This window comes from Loxodonta africana, chromosome 8 (assembly GCF_030014295.1).
Source record: "Loxodonta africana isolate mLoxAfr1 chromosome 8, mLoxAfr1.hap2, whole genome shotgun sequence".
Classification (NCBI taxonomy): domain Eukaryota; kingdom Metazoa; phylum Chordata; class Mammalia; order Proboscidea; family Elephantidae; genus Loxodonta; species Loxodonta africana.
In genome coordinates, this window is record NC_087349.1 from 102392452 (window position 1) to 102413081 (window position 20630).

Genomic DNA, 20630 nt, shown 5'->3' on the forward strand with positions numbered 1-20630 from the left:
CATGCAACAACGTGGATGAGCCTTGAAAACACTATGCTGGGTGAAATAATTCAGTCACAAAAGGACAGATATTGTATAATCCCACTTCTATGAAATATCTAAAACCAAACCCATTGCCGTCGAGTCAGTTATGACTCATAGCAATCCTACAGGACAGAATAGAACTGCCCTAAAGGATATCCAAGAAGCTTCTGGTGGATCCAAACCGCTGACCTTTTGGTTAGCAGCTGTAGCACTTAACCACTATGCTGCTAGGGTTTCCATGAAATATCTAGAATAGACAAATGTATAGACTCCAAAGTTTATTAGTGGTTACCACATGTGGTAGGGAGGGGGAAAGAGGAAGTCATTGCTTTGGGGGCACTAAGCTTCTGCTAAGGGTAATGGAAAAATTCGGAAATGGATGGTAGTGATGGTTGCACGATATAATGAACGTAATTAATATTACTGAATTGTATGTGTAAAAAATGTTGAAATGGCAAATATTTTCTTATGTATATATTTACGACAATAAACAGGTTGGAGACAAATTGAGATATTTTGCCCTTTGTCATCCATAAGCATTGACTGCACAGGACTTGGGATCCAGTCTAAATTAAATAATGCCTGCCCCCTAGATCAGACAGAGATTGTGGATAGATGGACACTGCATTTAAAAAAAAAGGAAGAAAGCCATTGCCATTGAGTTGATTCCGACTCATAGCCACCCTGCAGGAGAGAGTAGAACTGTCCCATTGGGCCTCCAAGGAGTGACTGGTGGATTCGAGCTGCTGACCTTTTGGTTAACAGCTGTAGCACTTAACCACTATGCCACCAGGGCTCCAAATAAATGTTTAGCATGTAAATATATTAACATGATGCAGAAACTCAGGAATGAGTATGTCTTATAATGCTAAGAAATGCTGCCTGCCTACTATCTATCTACTCACTCAACAGTTCATATACCTTCCATCCATCCATCCATCCATCCATCCATCCATCCATCCATCCATCCATCCATCCATCCATCCATCCATCCATCCATCCATCCATCCATCCACCCACCCACCCATCCACCCACCCACCCACCCACCCACCCACTCACCAATCTCCCAGTCTGTCTATGTCATTCATCGTACACTACAGGGGAGATAATGACTAGTAGCATAACAAGAAGGTTTAGAAAAATGCTGTAGGGGCTCAGAGAAGGGGAGAGATTACTTTTAGCTGGAAACATTAGGGAAGGCTTCATGGAGGAGCTGACATTTGAGCTGAGTTTTGAGGACGGGTAATGTATAAAGATGAAGGGAAGGTGGGGGAGACAGCATAAGCAAAGGCTTATGTTTGTTTTTTTCCTGGGAGAATACTGAATAGTCAAGAAAAAAGATCAAATAAGAAAGGCTGAAGAAACATTAACTATGGGAATCAAGGCAACTAAGGAGAACAGCCAGCAGTATTTTGGAGGACTCTGGAACCAGCGATTTTTACCGTAGAGAGAATGGGAATGAGAATGAAGTAAAGGAGGTAGAAGTGGTGGGCAGCGACTGGACAATGATTAGCACATTGTGTTAGGGAAGGAGTATGTAATAAAATTTGTAAAAGTAAAAGGAAGAACAATTGTAAGTATGGGTCCATAAGCACTTCCTTGGGATCGGACCATAGATTTCATCAAATTCTCAATGAAGTTAATGGCCAAGAAAAGTTTCGAAACAAAGTAATAAAGCTAGGAACATATGGTGATCATCCAGAAAGTGGAAGGAGCTTTTTTAATGACCTTGTGTTTACTTTCATCTCCTTAGAATGAATTACTGATGTAATAAGAATTTCCTTTCTGGGTTTAAGGAAAACACACACATACACACACCTTCTTTCAGACCAGTATTTTCAATTTTGTCAGCCAATAATGTTTAATTACAATTATAATAGGATGTGTATGTACGTGTTTCTGTGTTTGGAGGGTGGTGGGTTGTTGGGGGTGAGAAGAAAGTCTTCTGATTGCCTAATTAGCCCTCATTGTTTTGTTTTCTCGGTGATCCCACACTTTCCCCGTGCATACACCAAAACAGGTTCTGGATTTGTGATCCATTGAAATCCTGCTTGGTTTAAACCTTAGGGTTAATATTCTCCAGCTGTATTACCTCAGCTCTAGGGAGACTTTTTAGTTGACAAGCATTTGTGGTTTAGGGAGCCAAGCAATAGATTGAAAACTTTAGGGCTATGAGTTCTAACTCTGTGTCTGCCCTGACACAGTGTGTGACCTTGGGCAATTCGTTTGATCTCTGTCCAAACTCTCTGATGCTTGATAACAGGATTTTCTAGAAATTTCCTTGCCAATAAAGGCATATGGAACCATTCCTTGGTTCCACAAGGGAAGGCTACGCTTCATTATCCTTCAGGCTTTTAACTCTCTTCCTCTATTTGCCCAAGCTCCCTATGCCAGGGACTCTGGAGTCTTACTGGGACTGTTTTGCCAAACTCTTCCTTACATTTTTTTTTTTTTTTTCCAAAAATGCATCAGCAATGCTACTCTCTTTCAGTTCTTCCAAGATTCTGAACTTTGTCTCCAAATACTTACCCTACAATTCTAAATAACCCAAGCTGCTTTGGAACAATGTGAATTGTGCAGGATTGGACTCTGGCTGGGATTACACATGGCTACTGTAAATAGAAGAAAGCTAAACTTCTCTCTCATTTCTCTGCATTCTACAAAGTACAATTTATTGTTTTATGAGCCTCTATAAATCATTTTTAAACTCCCTCTACTTTTTAACATCTCCTTTTATAGAAAATGATTAAGCTAATAGATTTTATTAAAAGCAATTCAATTCCAAGAAATATATATTTTTTTGGTTGTAGAAAATATGCATTATTTCAGCTTTTGGACTTTGTTAAAAGATCTTTTACTCAGATAGTACTTGCCTTTTAAGTTTTGGGATCACACACACACACACAGACATCCCAGTGTATAAGCAAGAATGTTGCAGAGTGGCATAGGAGAAAATTATGTTTTGTGAGGAGCTTTTAGATTCCTAATAATTGCTGGTTCCATGTGTTAGAATAAAGCTGAAGTTGAGTTGTGAATATGTTCTTCTTATTAATATTTTCTTTTGCCTTCTGACTCAAGATACCATGTCCCTCTGCCTCAAGTTATCGTGTTCCTCTGGGATATTGTAGTTTGATGTTTTGGCCACTTTATTTCTGTTTAGGATAGTTAAGGTACTTGGTCCAAGATACTAAGAAAGGTCAGCATATGGTTCATAGTGAACCAATCAAATGGACTTAAGAGTTAAACCGTCGATGGAATAATTTCTGTTGTGTGCTATAATGAACATCTGATTTGGAGAGGTGTCAGTGGTTAGTTACTCTTCTGTTTGACTAATGAAGGATCAGCCCTAATGGGATGGAGAACCTTTGTACCTCTTTGGTGCCTCCCTCACTCTCCTCTCTTGGAAAGCTCTGTCTGTCTCAGGCATCCCCAGAGGATCCCACACCAGGCCTCTCTCCCAAGTAGTTTCCTTTTGTTCTAGACCATTCTTTCCTCGCTCTCCACCAAGACTTCTTGTAGGTAATTGGCAAACTGAAAACAGTTTGACGATCTAATATCTAAAATTATATTCATAGTTAGCATTTACTGAGTATTCCATGCTAGCATTTTATACAGCGGGTGTTATTTTGATTTAATCATCACAATAATTCTGTAAGGTCTTATCTTCTAATATGCCCACTTTATAGATAAAGACAATATTTTGTTGTGATCTATGGGGTTAGAAAAGGACAGCATGTTAGGTAAAGTGGAGGGCCAAGGGAAATGAGGGAAACCCTCAGTAAGATGGATTGTCATAATGGCTGCAACAATGCACCAAAGCATACCAACCATCATGAAGATGACACAGGACTGGGCAATATTTTGTTTTGTTATACATAAGGTTGCCATGAGTCAGAGCCAGCTTGACGGCAACTAACAGCAACAACATGGATAAAGAACAAAAACTCATTAAGTTAATTTACCTAGACTCAAAAGGAACAAAGGCAGTCTGATTCGGGATCTCTCTTGCCTAATTTATGAGTTCCATCTTTGAAAAACAACCAAATGTACCTTCTGTGTGACTTTAAACTGTGACAGACCCCTATTACAGGTAGAACTGCTTGGTGGGTTAGAAGAAAGTGGGGAGTGGAGGAAGCAAGTAGGCTGGACTCCCTCCTCCCTCTTTCACACACACACACCCCCAAGCTAAGCAGATATTCTTTTATCTGTTTTCACATTAAACTTCCAAGAAAGGTTTCATTTTGGAGAAAAAGCTTCTCTGCTAAAAAACAAACAAGCTTTGAAAATTACTGCCTTATACAGTCCCACTTATCACAGTGTATTGTTATCTTTTGCCCCCTGATCTGGAAACACTAATGTAAATCAGATGGGAGCTGAGGTCACCCTTGTCTCTGAGGTCATGCTGTCCTTTGAGATTTAAATAAAATGGCTTCAATCCCCATTTCATATCTCCTGGAAGGTTCCAATGCCATCCCTCAGATTTCCACACATTCTCAGACCCTTTCTCATGGTCATTTCTTCCTGATGAACTCTTGACCTCACTGTGTCTTGCTTCCCACAGCTGCCTTTTTCTCTGTGCTCTGTGCTGACCTAGATGTGGAACTCAATCCTTTTTCCTTGATTGCACTCCCCACACACACCCTTTATTCACTCAAGGAACTCAATCTACCCCCACAAGGAACTGCTCCTCAATAAAGACCTGCAGGCAATAGGAGAAGGTTTATATATAACAGCAAAACATTTAGGATAGAGTATTAGGCATGCTTGTTCTTAAAAATTCTTAAGCCAGGAATTTCCTACTGTCCACATTTCTCTGCCATACCAGGTCCAGCCCCTCTCCCTCTTTTCTCATTTCCCTTCTACTTCCTCTTCTTCTTCCTCTTCCTCCTCCCACTCTTTTGCTCCCCTGCTCCTATCCTCCTTCCCCCTCTCATTTTCCCCATCCACCCCCCTTCCTTCCTTTCCTCTCTCTCATTGTTCTCTAGTTTGCCTTCCTTCAATTCTAAATTCCTATTCATTTTTTAGCTAGGCTTTGCTTGTTCCTTCTTTTTAACCTTGTCTCCCAGAATCTTACCCTTTCCACTATAGACAATTTATTAGGGCATTTTTCTAAACAAAGACCTGGTTCTTTTCAAGAGACACTCTGGTACAAGCTACCTAGATGAATTTTCCTACAGCTACATTAGCTCAATATAGCCCTATTGAAGGACTATAACCAGGCTGATTACCAAGCCCAAACCAGAGGCTGACTTAAATCTTTGCTGAAGCACGGTCAAGGGGCCTGTGTGAAGGGCAGGTAAACAACTTGCCCTTTTCTTTATGTAGGACTTTAACAATTAATATTTAGAATGATGAAAATCATGTTTTAAACAGTCACACCAGACACTGTGCCAAGCACTTTACAATCTTTATTAATTGAAATTTCCCGTCTTTGCAAAGTATGTATTTGTATTTTCTTTTTACTAATGAAAGAGGTGAAGAAATTGCCCAAAGTCACAGAGTTAGAGAGTGGTACAATGGAGATGGGGCCCTAAACTGGTTGCCTCCAACTATTCTACTAGACTATTCAGCCTCTGAGTGGTTGGTCAAAAGGATACTTCTTTTCCTAAATGTTTCAGCATGTCTTCTGGCACCTATTGCTCTCCTCAGGAAGTTCCCCAGACTTTATGTCAATCTCCTGCCTCCTGGGAAACTCTCGTAAAGTTCCAGGGGTGCAACTCTTTTCAGCTCTCTTCTGGGAATATGTGCTTTTTCCAGTATGCGGGAAAGAGTTGTGCTTAATTTTAAGTCATGTAGTGGGCCAGATGTAGGTGGTGGGGCAGCTGGGGGCTACTTCTCTCTGTCTTCACACTCCGGCAGAGACTGTAGGCCTAGAACTTGATATCCCTCAGGCTCTTTCTCCGTCCTCATGGCAGGTGCCTGGGGGAAGAGGGTGGAGGTGATGACGGTTTCCGTGGGCTCTCCGTCACTGCTGACAAGCTGCAGCAATTCCATCATGTCACCATTGTCTCCCCTCGGTCACCAGAGCTTCCTGTTTGGTGAGGATGACAGTGACAAAGAGGATGAAGAAGACATGGACAAAGATGATCATTCCTCAGAGCCCAAGGTGGCGAGCCTGAAAGGAATGGAGTTATAGGCGTGCGCCAGTGAGGTTGAATCAGAAGATACCCAAGAAGAACAGAAACACGTACACTTACCAGAAGGCAGCCTGACACCATGGGTCTTGTGGTTTGTTGGCAAAGAAAAAGAAGAATGTGACTGTCTGCAACAGAAAGCTCTAGAGGAATTAAATCAACAACTAGAAAAAAAAAAAAAAAAAGGAAGAACGTGAAAAAAGAAAAATAATTGCTGAAGAAAAGCACAGGGAATGGGTTCAGAAAAAGATTGAATAGAAAAGTTAGGGAACAAAAAATTAAGAAAGAAATGAAGGAAAAACCAGGAAAGGAACTACAGAAAGAACGTTTGTAAGAAAAAGCAAAAGAGAAATATCTGGAGTGGGTAAAGAAAAAAAATTCTGAAGAATGTGAAAAGAAGAGGAACGAAAGGAAAAAAGAAAAAGAGCAGCAAGCTGCATTATAAGAAAAAAAGGAAATAGTAGAAAAAAATTTAAGGAATGGTTAGAAAATGCAAAAAATAAATCTTGTCCAGCTGCAAAGAGCTATGGTTATGCCAGTGGAAAACTAACAGGCTTTTACAGTGGAAATTCCTACCCAGAACCAGCCTTTCATAATCCACTTCCATGGAATCCAATTCATATGCCTCCTCCTAAAGAAGCTAAGGATAACTGATAAGTCAGCCACACAGGTCATCATCTCTGGTAGTTTATAAAGCCAGAAGCAGTTTTGCCTTGAAACTCTGCACAATACAAAGATAGCGTATGTGGGAAATAACATGTTTTTACCTGGAGCTATTTAATTTTAAAGTCAGAAATCATTTTTTACTACTTAATCAGTAGCTCGCCATTTGACCTGATGATTGACAAGTTCCCATTTTTGCATTTGTATGTGGAGTCCTTAGAGTAATTGCGGAGATATTTTATACATTTTGATTTTTATAAGTGTTTCAAGGTTGATCTTGGCATATTTTGCAGGATAAGTGACTAAAAGTCTAATTAAGAATTGTGTTTGTATTTGGTGTACAATAAAGCAACAATTTTTGTGTTCTTCAAAAAAAATTTAAGTCATGTTTGCTGTATATTCAGACTTCTATATTTCTAAATGAGATATGCTAAGTAAGCATTTACTCTTAGTATTATTTTTTTTAAACAATGTTGAGAAAGCTTGTGGTGAAAGGGGCCTTGGGGTCAGAAAGACCTGATTGGGATTGGAGTGGGGAAGGAAGAGAAGGTGGAAGGACAGAGGTATTTCAGAGGTAGAGAAGGAGCAGAAACAGTGATTTGTATGTACTGGTTGTCTATAATGTAGCTATTTGAAAGATAGGTATTCCCAAAACACAAACCAAACCAGTTGCCACTGACTCAGAGTCAGAACCTGTTTCCCCTGGTTCCACGTCTTACTGTGTGTCCTTTTGGGAAATTGCTTATCCTCCCTCAGCCCCCATTTCCATATAGCGTGCACAATAAGGCCCATCTCCCTATCATAGTGCTGGACCCAGTAAAATTTTTAATAAATATTAGTTTCTTTCCCCTTATGCATCTAGTTGAAATTCTCATATCAAAAATTTACTCATTATTTGTTAAGAATATCATGTGGTTTCAACATGGGTATCTGAAGGAAATCAATAACAATGGAAATATTCTATTTTTAAAGTTTTCCCTAAATTTTATATGCCACTTTTAATAAAGAAATAGAAATAGAGGTATATCAAAGGGCCAACAAGAAGAGGCCTGTTCTCTTATTCCTTTTGCTGACAATTAGAAGGCATGGAGACAATGGTGCAAATGGCTAGTGTAACTACTAAGTAAAAGGTTGGAGGTTCTAATCTACCCAGAGGGGCCTCGGGAGAAAGGCCTGGTAATTTACTTTTGAAAAATCAACTGTGGAAAAACTCTGCAGAGCACAGTACTACTCTGACAAACATGAGGTCACTGTGAGTTGGAGTTGACTTGATGGCAACTGGTTTTAAACAAAGAAGCAAAGGTGGGCTCAAGACCTGAAGCTTGTCTGCCAGAGGGAGGGATGGCAGGGAGGCTCTCTGAGTATGCCCAGGAGAGATGGAGAATAGTTTTTATATCCTCTACACATGTGGCCTGTGCAGATTTAATCATAGCAACTTAGTGGCTTTTGGACTTTGAATTTTTATTTTATTAATATCTACTATACTGAGTGTAGTATAATTTATTGTTTGTTTAAATGGGCTTATTCAGATACATGGTCCTTACCACAAGCTGGTAGGGAGGTCATTTAGCATTGATCCAGTGATTTGACAAATATCTCCTCCCAATAACCATACGCACAAAATATCCACAATACATGTGACTAGAACTGCTGATTAGGCATACATGATTCAATCATCCAAGTATGCCATTTCATTTCTCCCTAATTGGTGGTTCCTGCCAGGTGGGACATCTACATGAGGCCCCCTGGCTAGGGCTGAGAGCACACCCAAGGATTCCTGTCATCTTGCAGAGAGAGATTTCACCTGATGGTGCATCCTGTTCCTTTCTTTTTAACATCAATAACTGCAGCTAAAAGGAAACGTGTGTCCAAGATAAAGTGATCTTTCTCTTTTTAGGTTTTAAGTTATTTCTGAAAGTGAATAGTAGTAAAAGCTTTGAAATTTGCTTTCTGTTTAAGCATACTTATTGTACAGCAAGGGTTCCTAAACCCTGCTACCCTTCAAAATCGCCAGATTCCAATGCCTCACCCGTCATAGGTTCTGATCAAGTTAACCTGGGATGGAATCCAAGAAACTTGACTTTTCAAAAGTTTCTAAAGTAGTATTTTCCTACAGATAGTGCCTACCTGGAGCCTCTGGGTCATGCAAATGTTAACATGCTCAGCTGCTGACTGAAAGGTTGGAGGCTTGAGTTCACCCAGAGGTACCTCAGAAAAAAGACCTGGTGATCTACTTCTGAGATATCAGCCGCGGAAAACCCTGTGGGGCATGGTTCACTCTGACATACATGGGGTCACCATGAGCCAGAATCAAACTGACAGCAACTGGTTTGGTTTGTTTTTTCAGAAAGCCTGTCTTTCAAATTTTAATTTTATTCTGCTTCAACTTGAATTTGCATATGAGCAATTGATGGTCTGTTACACAGTCGGCCCCTCGCCTTGTTCTGACTGATGATATTGAGCTTTTCCATCATCTCTTTCCACATGTGTAGTTGATTTGTTTCTTGTGTGTTCCATCCAGTGAGGTTCATGTGTATAGGCACCATTTATGTTGTTGGAAAAAGTCAATTGCGATGAAGAAGCCATTTGTCTTCCAAAATTCTATCATGTGATCCTATGACATTGTTTTAGTACTGAGGACATATTTTCCAACTTCAGTTTTTCTTCCTTGTTTCCAACTTTTGAATCCCAGTCACCAGTAATCATCAATGCATCTAGATTGCATATTTGATCAATTTCAGACTGCAGAAGTTGGTAAAAATCTTCAATTTCCTTACCTTTGGCATTTGAGGGGCTCATCTTCCAGCACTACATCAAGCAGTGTTCTGCTGCTATTCATAAAGTTTTCCCTGGCCAGTTGTTTTCAGAAGTAGACCGCCATTTCCTTCTTCCTAGTCTGCCTTAGTCTAGAAGCTCAGTTGAAACCTGTCCACCATCAGTGACCCTGCTGGTATTTAAAATGCTGGTGGCATGGCTTCCAACATCACAGTAACATGCAAGTTACCACAGTACGACAAACTGATAGACACGTGATACATGAAGAAAACAAAAGGCCATTAAAAAGAGGAGAAAGAAAGAAAAGATCAAACTGGATGTCAGAGGAGACTCAAACTTGCTCTTGAATGTAGAGCAGCTAAAGCAAATGGAAGAAATGATGAAGTAAGAGTGGTGAACAGAAGATTTCAAAAGGTGACTCGAGAAGGTAAAGTATTACAATGAAAGGTGTAAAGAACTGAAGTCAGAAAACCAAAAAGGTAGAATCCACCTGACATGTCTCAAGCTGAAAGAACTGAAGAAAAAAATCAAGCCTTAAGTGCAATTTTGAAGGATTCTATGGACAAAATATTGAATGACATAGGAAGCATTAAAAGAAGGTGGAAGGAATATGCAGAGTCATTACCAAAAAAATTGATTGATTTTTAACCATTTCAGGAGATAGCACATGGTGAAGAACAGATGAGACTGAAGGAAGAAGTCCAAGCCGGGCTGAAGGCATTGGTGAAAAACAAGGCTCCGGGAACTGACAGAATATCAATTGAGATGTTTCAATGAATGGGTGCAGTGTTGGAGGTGCTCACCCATCTATGCCAAGAAATTTGGAAGACAGCTACCTTGTCAACCAACTAGAAGAGATCCACATTTGTGCCCATTCCAAAGAAAGGTAGTCCAACAGAATGGGGATCATCGAACAATAACATTAATATCACATGCAAGTAAAATTTTTGCTGAAGACAATTCAAAAATGGTTGCAGAAGTATATTGACAGGGAACTACCAGAAATTCAAGCCAGATTCAGAAGATAATGTGGAACGAGGGATATCATTGCTGATGTCAGATGGATCTGGGCTAAAAGCAGAGAATACCAGAAAGATGTTTACCTGTGTTTATTGGCTATGCTAAGGCATTTGACTGTGTAATCATAACGAATTATGGATAACATTATGAAGAATGAGAATTCCAAAACAATTGTGCTGATCCACAACCTGTACATAGACCAAGAGGCAGTCGTTCAAACAGGACAAAGGCATACTGTGTGCTTTAAAATCAGGAAAGGTATGAATCAGGGTTGTATCCTTTCACCATACTTAGTCTGTATACTGAGCAGGTAATCAGAGAAGCTGGACTATGTGAAGAAGAAGGTGACATCAGGATTAGAGGAAGACTCATTAACAACCTGTGATGTACAGATGACATGACCTTGCTTGCTGAAAGTGAAGAGGACTTGAAGCACTTACTGATGAAATCAAAGACTACAGCCTTCAGTATGGATTACACCTCAACATGAAGAAAACAAAAATCCTCACAATTGGACCAATAAATAGTATCATGATAAATGGAGAATATATTGAAGTTTTCAAGGATTTTAATTTCCATGGATCTGTAATCAATGCCCATGGAAACAGCAGTCAAGATATCAAATGATGTATTGCATTGGGCAAATCTGCTACAAAAGACCTCTTTAAAGTGTTGAAAAGCAAAGATGTCACTTTGAGGACTAAGGTGTGCCTTACCCAAGCCATGATATTTTCAGTTGCCTCATATGCATGGGAAAGTTAGACAATGAGTAAGAAGACTGAAGAATTGATGCCTTTGAATTATGGTGATGGTGAAGAATGTAGAGTATACCATGGCCTACCAGAAGAATGAACAAGACTGTCTTGTAAAATATAGCCAGAGTGCTACTTGGAAGTAAGAATGGAAAGACTTCATCTCATATACTTTGGACATGTTATCTGGAGGTATTAGTCCCTCGAGAAGGACATCATACTTGGTAAGGTAGAGGTCAGTGACAAAGAGGAAGACATTTGATGAGATGGATGGACAGTAGCTACAACAATGGGCTCAAACATAGCAATGATGGTGAGGATGGCACAGGACCAGGCAGTGTTTCATTCTGTTGTACATAGAGTCGCTATGAGTCAAAACTAACTTGATGGCAGCTAACAACAACAACATCTTTCAAATAGCTACGTTATAGACAACCAGTATATATAAGTCTGCTTCTGCTCCTTTATCTCTGAAATACCTCTGTGCTTCCATCTTTTCTTCCTTCCCCATCCTGATCCCATGAGGAAACAGAATAATGCCATTTCTTCATAGAAAGTTGTCTTGTAAAACTCCTTTCTGTGGGTTCTGAAGTGGAAGAAGGTGTTCATACAATGGCAATTAGTGTATATAATCCTTACACAGGCATCTTAAGTACATCTGGTTTGACTGAGCAGTAACTGGACACCTGTACAAAGCCAAACTTTTCTATTGTCTGTATGGGTCAAGATTCTATTGCAGATAACAGAATTTGCTACAGTTAGTTTAAGTAGATGTCTTAGGTATCTAGTGCTGCTATAACAGAAATAGTCTAAGTAGATGGCTCCAACAAACAGAAGTTTATTCTTTCACAGTAGTGGGCTTGAAGTCCAAATTCAGGGTTTCAGCTCCAGGGGAAAGGCTTTCTCTCTCTTTCGGCTATGGAAGAAGGTCCTTGTATCAATCTATCTCTGGATTGAGCTTCTCAGGCGCAGGGACCCCAGGTCCAAAGGATGTGCTCTGCTTCTGGCGCTGCTTTCTTGTTGGTATGAGATCCCCCTACCCCCACCCCCATCTCTCTGCTCACTTCTTTTTTTTTTTATCTCAAAAGAGATTGGCTTCAGACACAACCTAGTCTTGTAGATTGAGTCCTGCCTCATTAACATAACTGCCTCTAATCCCACCTCTTTCACATCATAGAGGTAGGATTTACAACATATAGGAAAATCATATCAGATGACAAAATGACAGAAAATCACACAATACTGGGAATCATGGCCTAGCTAAGTTGACAGATATTTTTGTGGGACACAATTCAATCCATGACAGTAGAGAACAGTTTCATACAGGGGATTTGGTACTTCAAAATTGTTGGAAGAGCTGGAACAGAAGGCGGAACCTCACATACACAACACAAGCCTGCAGAATCTTTCTGCCTCTGCTGTGCTCAGAAAAGCTGCCACCACCTCTGAAAGAGGATGATCAGGAAGCTGTTGGCTGCCTCCCCTGATGGCAAAGCCTCCTCTGCTGCCCTCAGGAAAGCAACAGTGGCTGCTAAGTCAGGAAGAACCTGATTCAGGAAGCATGCAGTCTCTGGCAGAAAGTGGGACACTCCATACTCTTCTCTCTCCAAGTGTCTCTCCAATCTAATTCAGCTTTTCATCCTAGTTCATCTGATAGCTAGAACCTAAATCTTCCCTGAAACCTTAGTTACAAGAGTGTCTTAGAATTTTTTTTTTCATTTTTTAATTCTCTAACCTCTTAACTATTTTTTTTTTTTCTTAACTAACTAGAAGGTGACCCGAATAGAGGTGGGGCCAATATATTCTCATCATCCTCTAATTCTCTTACTGCTTGAATGATTTCACCTCATTTTATTGTATTTTCAGAAGTGTTGTCAATTAGAAGTTAATTTGGGTCCTAGAATTCTGTGAATACTTTGTTACAGTAATTGTTTCTACGAGAGAAAAAATAGTTTCCAAAATCAAACAACAAAGTTCTGGGTAAATGTGTGTGCATATGGGCATTCTGTTAATGCAAATGACCCTGAAATAGTTGAAATAGTACATATACTATAACTGTTATTGGGGCTCATAATGGTAAATCGGAGGCCCCGTCAGGCTCCGAAATGCCATCGTAATTATAATAAATGACATTTATTGAGTCCTTTCTTTGTGCCAGGAATTGTGACAAGTTCATATGTGTTCTCATATCTCATTCTACAGTTCTATGAGCTAAATATCATTATTATCATTCCATTTTACAAAAAAGGATATATTATCAAAGAGAGATTAAATACCTTGCCCAAGATCCATGGGTGGTAGGTAGCACCGTCAGATCTTGAATCCAGGTCTTAAATCATCCAACAAAATTAGTAGTAGTATAAGTTTAGTGTTAAGTATTTTATTTTAATCCAATGCCAGATGGTGCTATTTGTTCTTTTGTCTTTGCTATGACTTGGAATTGACTTGATAGAAATGGGTTTGGGTTTTTTTTTTAAGTATTTTATTGTGTTTTTCGTGAAAGTTTACACAGCGAAGTATGTTCCCATTTAACAATTTCTATACTTTATTGGTCAGTGACATTGGTTACATTTTCCACATTGTGTCCACATTCTCATTATATCCATTTTGGTTGTTCCATTTCCATTAATCTAGCTTCCCTCCCCACCCCCCCCTTCTCATCTTTGCTTTAGGGTAAATGTTGACCATTTGGCCTCATATAGATTACTTTTTTTTTCTTTTTTTTAGTTAAAAGATCACAAAATGTTGTTTAGCTGAAAGGTGACCTCTGAGAGTGGTTTCAGTTCCAAGTTTAAAGAGTATCTCTGGGCCATAGTCTCAAAATTTCCTCTTGTCTCTACTTGTCCAGTTATGTCTGGCCTTTTTTTTTTTAATTATTTTTATTGTGCTTTAAGTGAAAGTTTGCAAATCAAGTCAGTCTCTCACATATAAACTTATATACACCTTAATACATACTCCCACTTACTCTCCCCCTAATGAGTCACCCCGCTCCCTCCTTCTAGTCTCTCCTTTCATGACCATTTTGCCAGTTTCTAACCCCCTCTACCCTCCCATCTCCCCTCCAGACAGGAGATCCCAACATAGTCTCAAGTGTCCACCTGATGCAAGTAGCTCACTCCTCATCAGCATCTCTCTCCAACCCATTGTCCAGTCCAATCCATGTCTGATGAGTAGTCTTTGGGAATGGTTTCTGTCCTGGGCCAACAGAAGGTTTGGGGACCATGACCGCCGGGATTCTTCTAGTCTCAGTCAGACCATTAAGTCTGGTCTTTTTATGAGAATTTGGGGTCTGCATCCCACCGTTCTGCACCCTCAGGGGTTCTCTGTTGTGCTCCCTGTCAGGGTTTGGGTTTTTTTGGTGTATAGGTGTGTGTGAGTTTAGTTTTTGACATGTTGGTTTTGAGGTCTTGTGTGGCATTGACTTTATCTTCCCCTCTTTGTTTAGAGTAAGGTTCAACATTTATACTCCCAAAGAAACACTTTCCCACACTTGTCCAAATGGCAAACAGGACAGGAGAATGTGTAGGTGCAAAGTCCAACAAAAACTAGAACACTTCTGTGACACTTCACCATCTGGGCAACAGTCTGGTGGTCAGAAACTCAAATAAGTCATCTGGACACCAAAGATGATATTACTGGGGTACCTACTTTCTTAGCTGAGAATTCTGTTTTAACTTAGCCATAAGTCAGTTCCAAAGACTGATAGCAAGCTGTCAAGTTAAAGTAGAAGTGTCAATTCATTCTGTTACTCATGCAAATCTTAGTTTACATGAGAGTTGTGCTTCTTGGGCCCTGTGCTAAGGGGTAAGGACTCTACTGAAAACCATTTTCTCTGAGGCCACTTTTGGCTCTTCTAGTTATTACATCCAATAGGATTTTGCACTACTGACTACTTTCCTTTCTAAATTCTATCTTCTTATGACTTCTAGAAACATCCACTGTCTCCTAATTTTTTAGTCGTTCTTTTTCAGGTACTTCCTTAAAAGTTCCTCTTGTTCGGTCAGTCTTAAAAATTTAGATATCAGGGCTCTGTCTTTAGCCTTTTGGGTTCAATGGGGAGCTCTTGGCAACACTTAGTAGCCTCCAACTCCTAAATTCCTCCCCAAGGAAGGGGAATGATTAAATAGGATCAAGGGCAATGACATTTATTAGATCCAGGTGCAGGAATTCTCTATCTATCTCTTGATTATTATCCTTATACAATCCCTGTCTTCCTCCATGAGTCTGGGTGTAATATGGATTTGGGGCCCATCCTGGGAATCACCTCATCCTAAGAATACCTTGGTGCCTGGATTAAGCAGTCTCTAAAAAAAAAAAAAAAAATTTTTTTTTTTTTAAATGAAAAAGAGAAAGCCTTGCTTTTTCCTCTTTATGTCCCTCTCCTTTGACGTGGTTTTCTTTAACTCTAGAGTAGTAAAATACAGAAGACTCAGGTTGTGTTTGGGTTTAGAACAAATGGACTAAAGAGCCTCCTCAGCTTACTTATATTTGCCTTTTTATTCTTTATATTTACATTATTTATGTTTGCCTTTATGTCTGCCTCTGGTATTAGAAAATGGTGCATGGAGAATGGATGGTATAGTCTTGCTCACCAAGGGACTTTCTATAGTGGTGAAGGTACAGTGGTGAAGTGTTATAGTGGTAAAGCATGTACTTTGACCTGGTCTTAATTCCTGATCTCTGAGAATGTATTACCTTGAAGAATTTGTAACGGGGGGCCGGGGTGCAGCTTGGGAAAGATTGTGGCAAGACAGAGATGTAGATTCTGATTTCTGAATATCTCTCAATAGATTCCCATTATAGTCACAACTTATTAAGACCTACTTCTCATTTCATGTACCTTCTGTTTTTAAATGGAAGTCAGCTACCACATATATATTGATCACTCCTAAATACTCATCTTCGGTTCAATTGTCTCTACTATGTGCCAGACACATATAGTCATCTTACTTCTGGAAATTCCTCCTTGAATTACCGTCTCTTCCTTCACCCCCTGAACCTACTCCTCCTACTCTGTCTCAGCTATACCAGGCACTGCCATCAGAAATATGGAAGTCAACCTTGACCTGGCTCTCTCTTATCCCCCACATTCAACCTGTCATTAAATTACGTAGAGGGAACTTTTAAAATAACTTCCTTGGACTTGTCCCCTCTTCTTCACTCTCATTGCCTGACTTTAGGCCTTCATCATTTCTCACATGTTGTGTAACAACAACATCCTAAAAGTTCTCCCCACTTCCAGTTGACCTTCAGGTACACACAGGATGGAGCCATTCACCTACCTGATTTCAGTCTTTCAGAACAGCCAACCCCAAATCCTTGTCTTGGTCACTGTGATCAGCCCCTTTCTTCTCTGGCCATGTCTCTTGCCCTGTCCTCCGGCTATCTGTGGTATGTTCACACTGAGCCATGTCTGGGTCCCACAGTGTGCTCCTTCTATCCAGTTCTCAGGGATTAGCAGCCTGCTGCGCATTCTGTCCTTCTGTCTTCACCTCAAGTATGAGGCTTAGGAGCCCCTTCTTCCTTTCTCCTGGCCACTCTGCTTGGGGATTTATTCCTTCTACATTTAGATTATTTATTAAAAATTAGATTAAATTATTTAAAATTTAGATATTTATCAGGGTTCTGTCTTTAGCCTCTTGGGTTCAATGGGGAGTGCTTGGCAACTCTTATTAATCTCCAACTCCTAAATCATAGGACCTTTTGCTTCCCTCTATCCTGGCACTTGCCTCATCGTATTAAAATTTTTCATTTGCTTGCTTGTTTACTCATCTGCTAAATGGTGACCTCCATATGAGCAGGAACTAGGTCTTTTTCATCTTAGTATAAGCCTAGCCAAGCACAAATCCTGACACTTACTAAGCACAATTTATGTAGTTTAAATAAAAGAATGCTATATTTACCCAAAAAGAAAGATCTGGGTGATACCTAATAGGACATGTAAGATCTAAACAATTGAGCCATTTATTTGAAATCAGAAATCTCTCATACAGAGGGTAAATAATAAACTAAAGGAAGAGAGAAAATGGTTTCTCTTTCTAAGGGTAATGAAGAGAATGGAGATAGGGAGAGCCCTACAGAAGAAGACTTTTGAGGACAGTCTTGAAGTTTGCCTCTGAATTTGCCAGACAGACAAGAGGCAGAGGGACTTTCAAACCAAAACTATGAAAATGATATTTGTGGACCTTGGGTAATCTTATTTGGTTGGAATAGAGGTTGGGAGTCTGGCACAAAGAGAGGGTCAATTCTGAAGGACTTTATAGGACTGTCTTGCCCAAGGTCACATAGCCTATTATAACTTCAGTGGGAATCAAGTTATTTTATTTAAGAAGGAGTCAGGGAAAGTTATTATTGAGAGTTACTGACCAGAGTTAAAGACTACCTCATCTTTCAGACGATGTATCAAGAAATATCAATTTTGTAAATTTGTATTCTGCGTTTTTATCCAAATGTAAAGTTGACACAATATATAAAATACCAAGGGAGAAAATGTTCATGTTCATCTGTCAATTCAGAAGAAGAGCTCCATTTTGCAATCTGCTGATTTAGAATGAGCAGTGACAGAGTTTGAGAGGAAACATCTCTAAACTCTTCAGGCCAGTTTTAGTGGGAGAAAAAAAAAACCAGAACACTGGGAGAGATAGGCTTTAGAGGTTGTTTTTGTTAGCCGCCATTGAGTTGGATCCGACTCATGGTGATCCCATGTACAACAGAATGGAATGCTGCCTGGTCCTGTGCCATCTTCATAGTTGTTGTATGTTAGAGCCCATTGTTATGTCCACTGTGTATTTTGAGTGCCTTCTACCTTAGGGGGCTCATCTTCTAGCAGTATATCCAGTTTTCATTGGCTAATTTTTAGAAGTAGATTGCTAGATCTTTTTTCCTAATCTGTCTTAGTCAAGCGGCTCTACTGAAACCCATCCACCATGGGTGACCCAGTTGGTATTTGAAATACTGGTGGCATTGCTTCCAGCATCATGGTAACATGCAAGACACTGCAGTATGACAAATTGATGCAGCTTGCCTATATTCTCCCTGACTCCTAACTACCTGCTTCTTGATTCTAAACATATACTTAGACATGGAACACTCCATCCCTCCTTCTCAGTGAGCAAGCTCAGTCTTACATGCTGCACTGCCTATACTTCCTCTGCTTCCTGCCTTTGTGCTGTAGGGAAACCCCTTCTGTGAAAAACTTCCTCACTACATCTATTCTTCCTCTATTGCTCCTTCCGTGACCATCTCTTGGCCCAAATCTGGAGCCCTCTAATACCAATTACATATCAAGTTACATCGAAGAAGGAAGCCCTCTTTTCTGCTCCATGTTGGCTCCCTGGAAGTGGAGAAGTGGATCATTATCCCCGTTATCCACTGCTTCTTCAGTCCACACTATAAAATACCTGTGTCTGGTCACAGCTGGTATACCCCAAATCTGAGAACTGAGGTACTATTTCTTAGGAAACAGTAACTACTAAACAAAGATAAGCAGAAACTAGAAATGGCAAAACCTCTTATTGTACTATCATTTTGTAAATATAAAATATTTTCAAATATTTTATATTTCAAAATATAATTTTATATTTACAAAACTGTAATATTGGAACGTAGGTGCTTTCTCTTATTTACTATCTTAATAAATGAAAAGGGCAGCTTTTGTGACATGAGCACAGTAAATCTTAGAAAAACAAAAACAAACTTTTTTTTTTTTTTTGAGTACCTACTCTATACCAGGAGTCCCTGGGTGCTGCAAATGGTTAAGTGCGGGGCTACTCACCGAAAGGTTGTCAGTTTGAACCCACTCAGAGGTACCTCAGAAGGCAGACCTGGCAATCTGCTTCCAAAAGATCACAACCATGAAAACCCTATGGAGCACAGTTCTACTCTGCAACACGGTGGGGCACCATGCGTCAGAATTGACTCAACAGCAACTATTTTGTTTTTACTCTATGCCAAGAACGTTTTGAATCCCCATGACAGAGAGATAATAATATAGATGTTTTGCTGCCAAAAGGGTCTTCATCTAGTAAAGGAGGTAAATTTATAACAACTATTTAAAAAGTTGTATAGTATGTATAAGAATAAAGTATACACAAGGTTCTGAGTTAACAAAATGGGAATGATTAATTGTTTGGGGGTGTGTGTGTGTATGTGAGAGAGGGAGAGAGAGAAAGAGCGAGAGAAAGGATGAGAGAGAGACAGAGAGAGAATGAGAGAGCTTGAAAGAATCTCATTTGTTTCTTACAAAATCCTATTATTAATATCTCTGAGTAAATAGTTAACTTGGTATTCATACCCAAATCTGTCTGACTCCAAAGTCCAAAGTTGTTTTATTTCACCCCACTGCCTCCAGTCTCTATGACCCTGTGCTCTGGAATGATAGAAAAGAACAACTGAATGAAAACAGGAAAGAATATTTGTGATCATGAGCATTCTATTTTAACACAGATGTATTGCATGGCTTTACTTTGAACGATTCTGGATTTCTTTCAGCATTATTTCCATATAACAAGCAACTGTTTTGCCATCAACACAGACTCCTGATTTATGTTTAAATAACACCTTTTCTTTCTAACTTTGGCTGTATACGTGTTGTATGGCTATGGATTCTGGATATAAGATGCATCCTGGGTGAGAGTTATAGCAATTACTGTGTGATGTTTGTTGTCCCTCTCACCAGCTGTTTAGTTTTAACTTTACAAATTTAATGTTCAAGAGGATGTTTTTACTCATCAAAGCATTGAATCAGCAGTTACCCTGGAAGTTGGCAAAAGATTTAGTTCTGTTCTATAATCTGAAGCACCGTGCCCAACTTGGATCTGGATAAGTGTGGCAAGAATGAGAATGATTAGTCCTGAGATCTTTTCTTTTTGTAATTAAGAAGGTAATGACACAGATTTCTTGGATCACATCTTTCCTGCAGATGTTCATCACTCTGAGACATAAGACCAATTCTATCTCAAGATCCAAAAACGTAGCTAGAATGCCAATAAACTGAGAGTCCCTTGATCATGGACAGGCTCCTGTCTCTTCTCCTAGAAAAACAGAGGTTGACTTCTTTGCTACATGGATTTTAACTTTTTCTTTTAGAATCTGGAGTCATCCTCCACATCTGCACTCACTTTTGGCTTTTAACCCTGCCTGTTTTTTTAAGTTACTGGATTCTTCCTTTGACTTTAAACTTAACCTCTGCTGATGCTCCATCTAGACTCAGTAGCCCTTCCTAACTCTTCTAGTGGAATATTAGCTCTATGGGGATGGAAG

General features: G+C 39.6%; 1 protein-coding gene and 1 pseudogene across 39 annotated transcripts in view; both read left to right on the forward strand.

Annotated features, from left to right (window-relative positions):
* Nucleotides 1–20630, forward strand: part of SUGCT (succinyl-CoA:glutarate-CoA transferase) — a 796973-nt gene that overhangs the window by 581855 nt on the left and 194488 nt on the right. The window lies entirely within an intron of this gene.
* LOC104845610 (coiled-coil domain-containing protein 34-like) lies at nucleotides 5893–12421 on the forward strand (annotated as a pseudogene).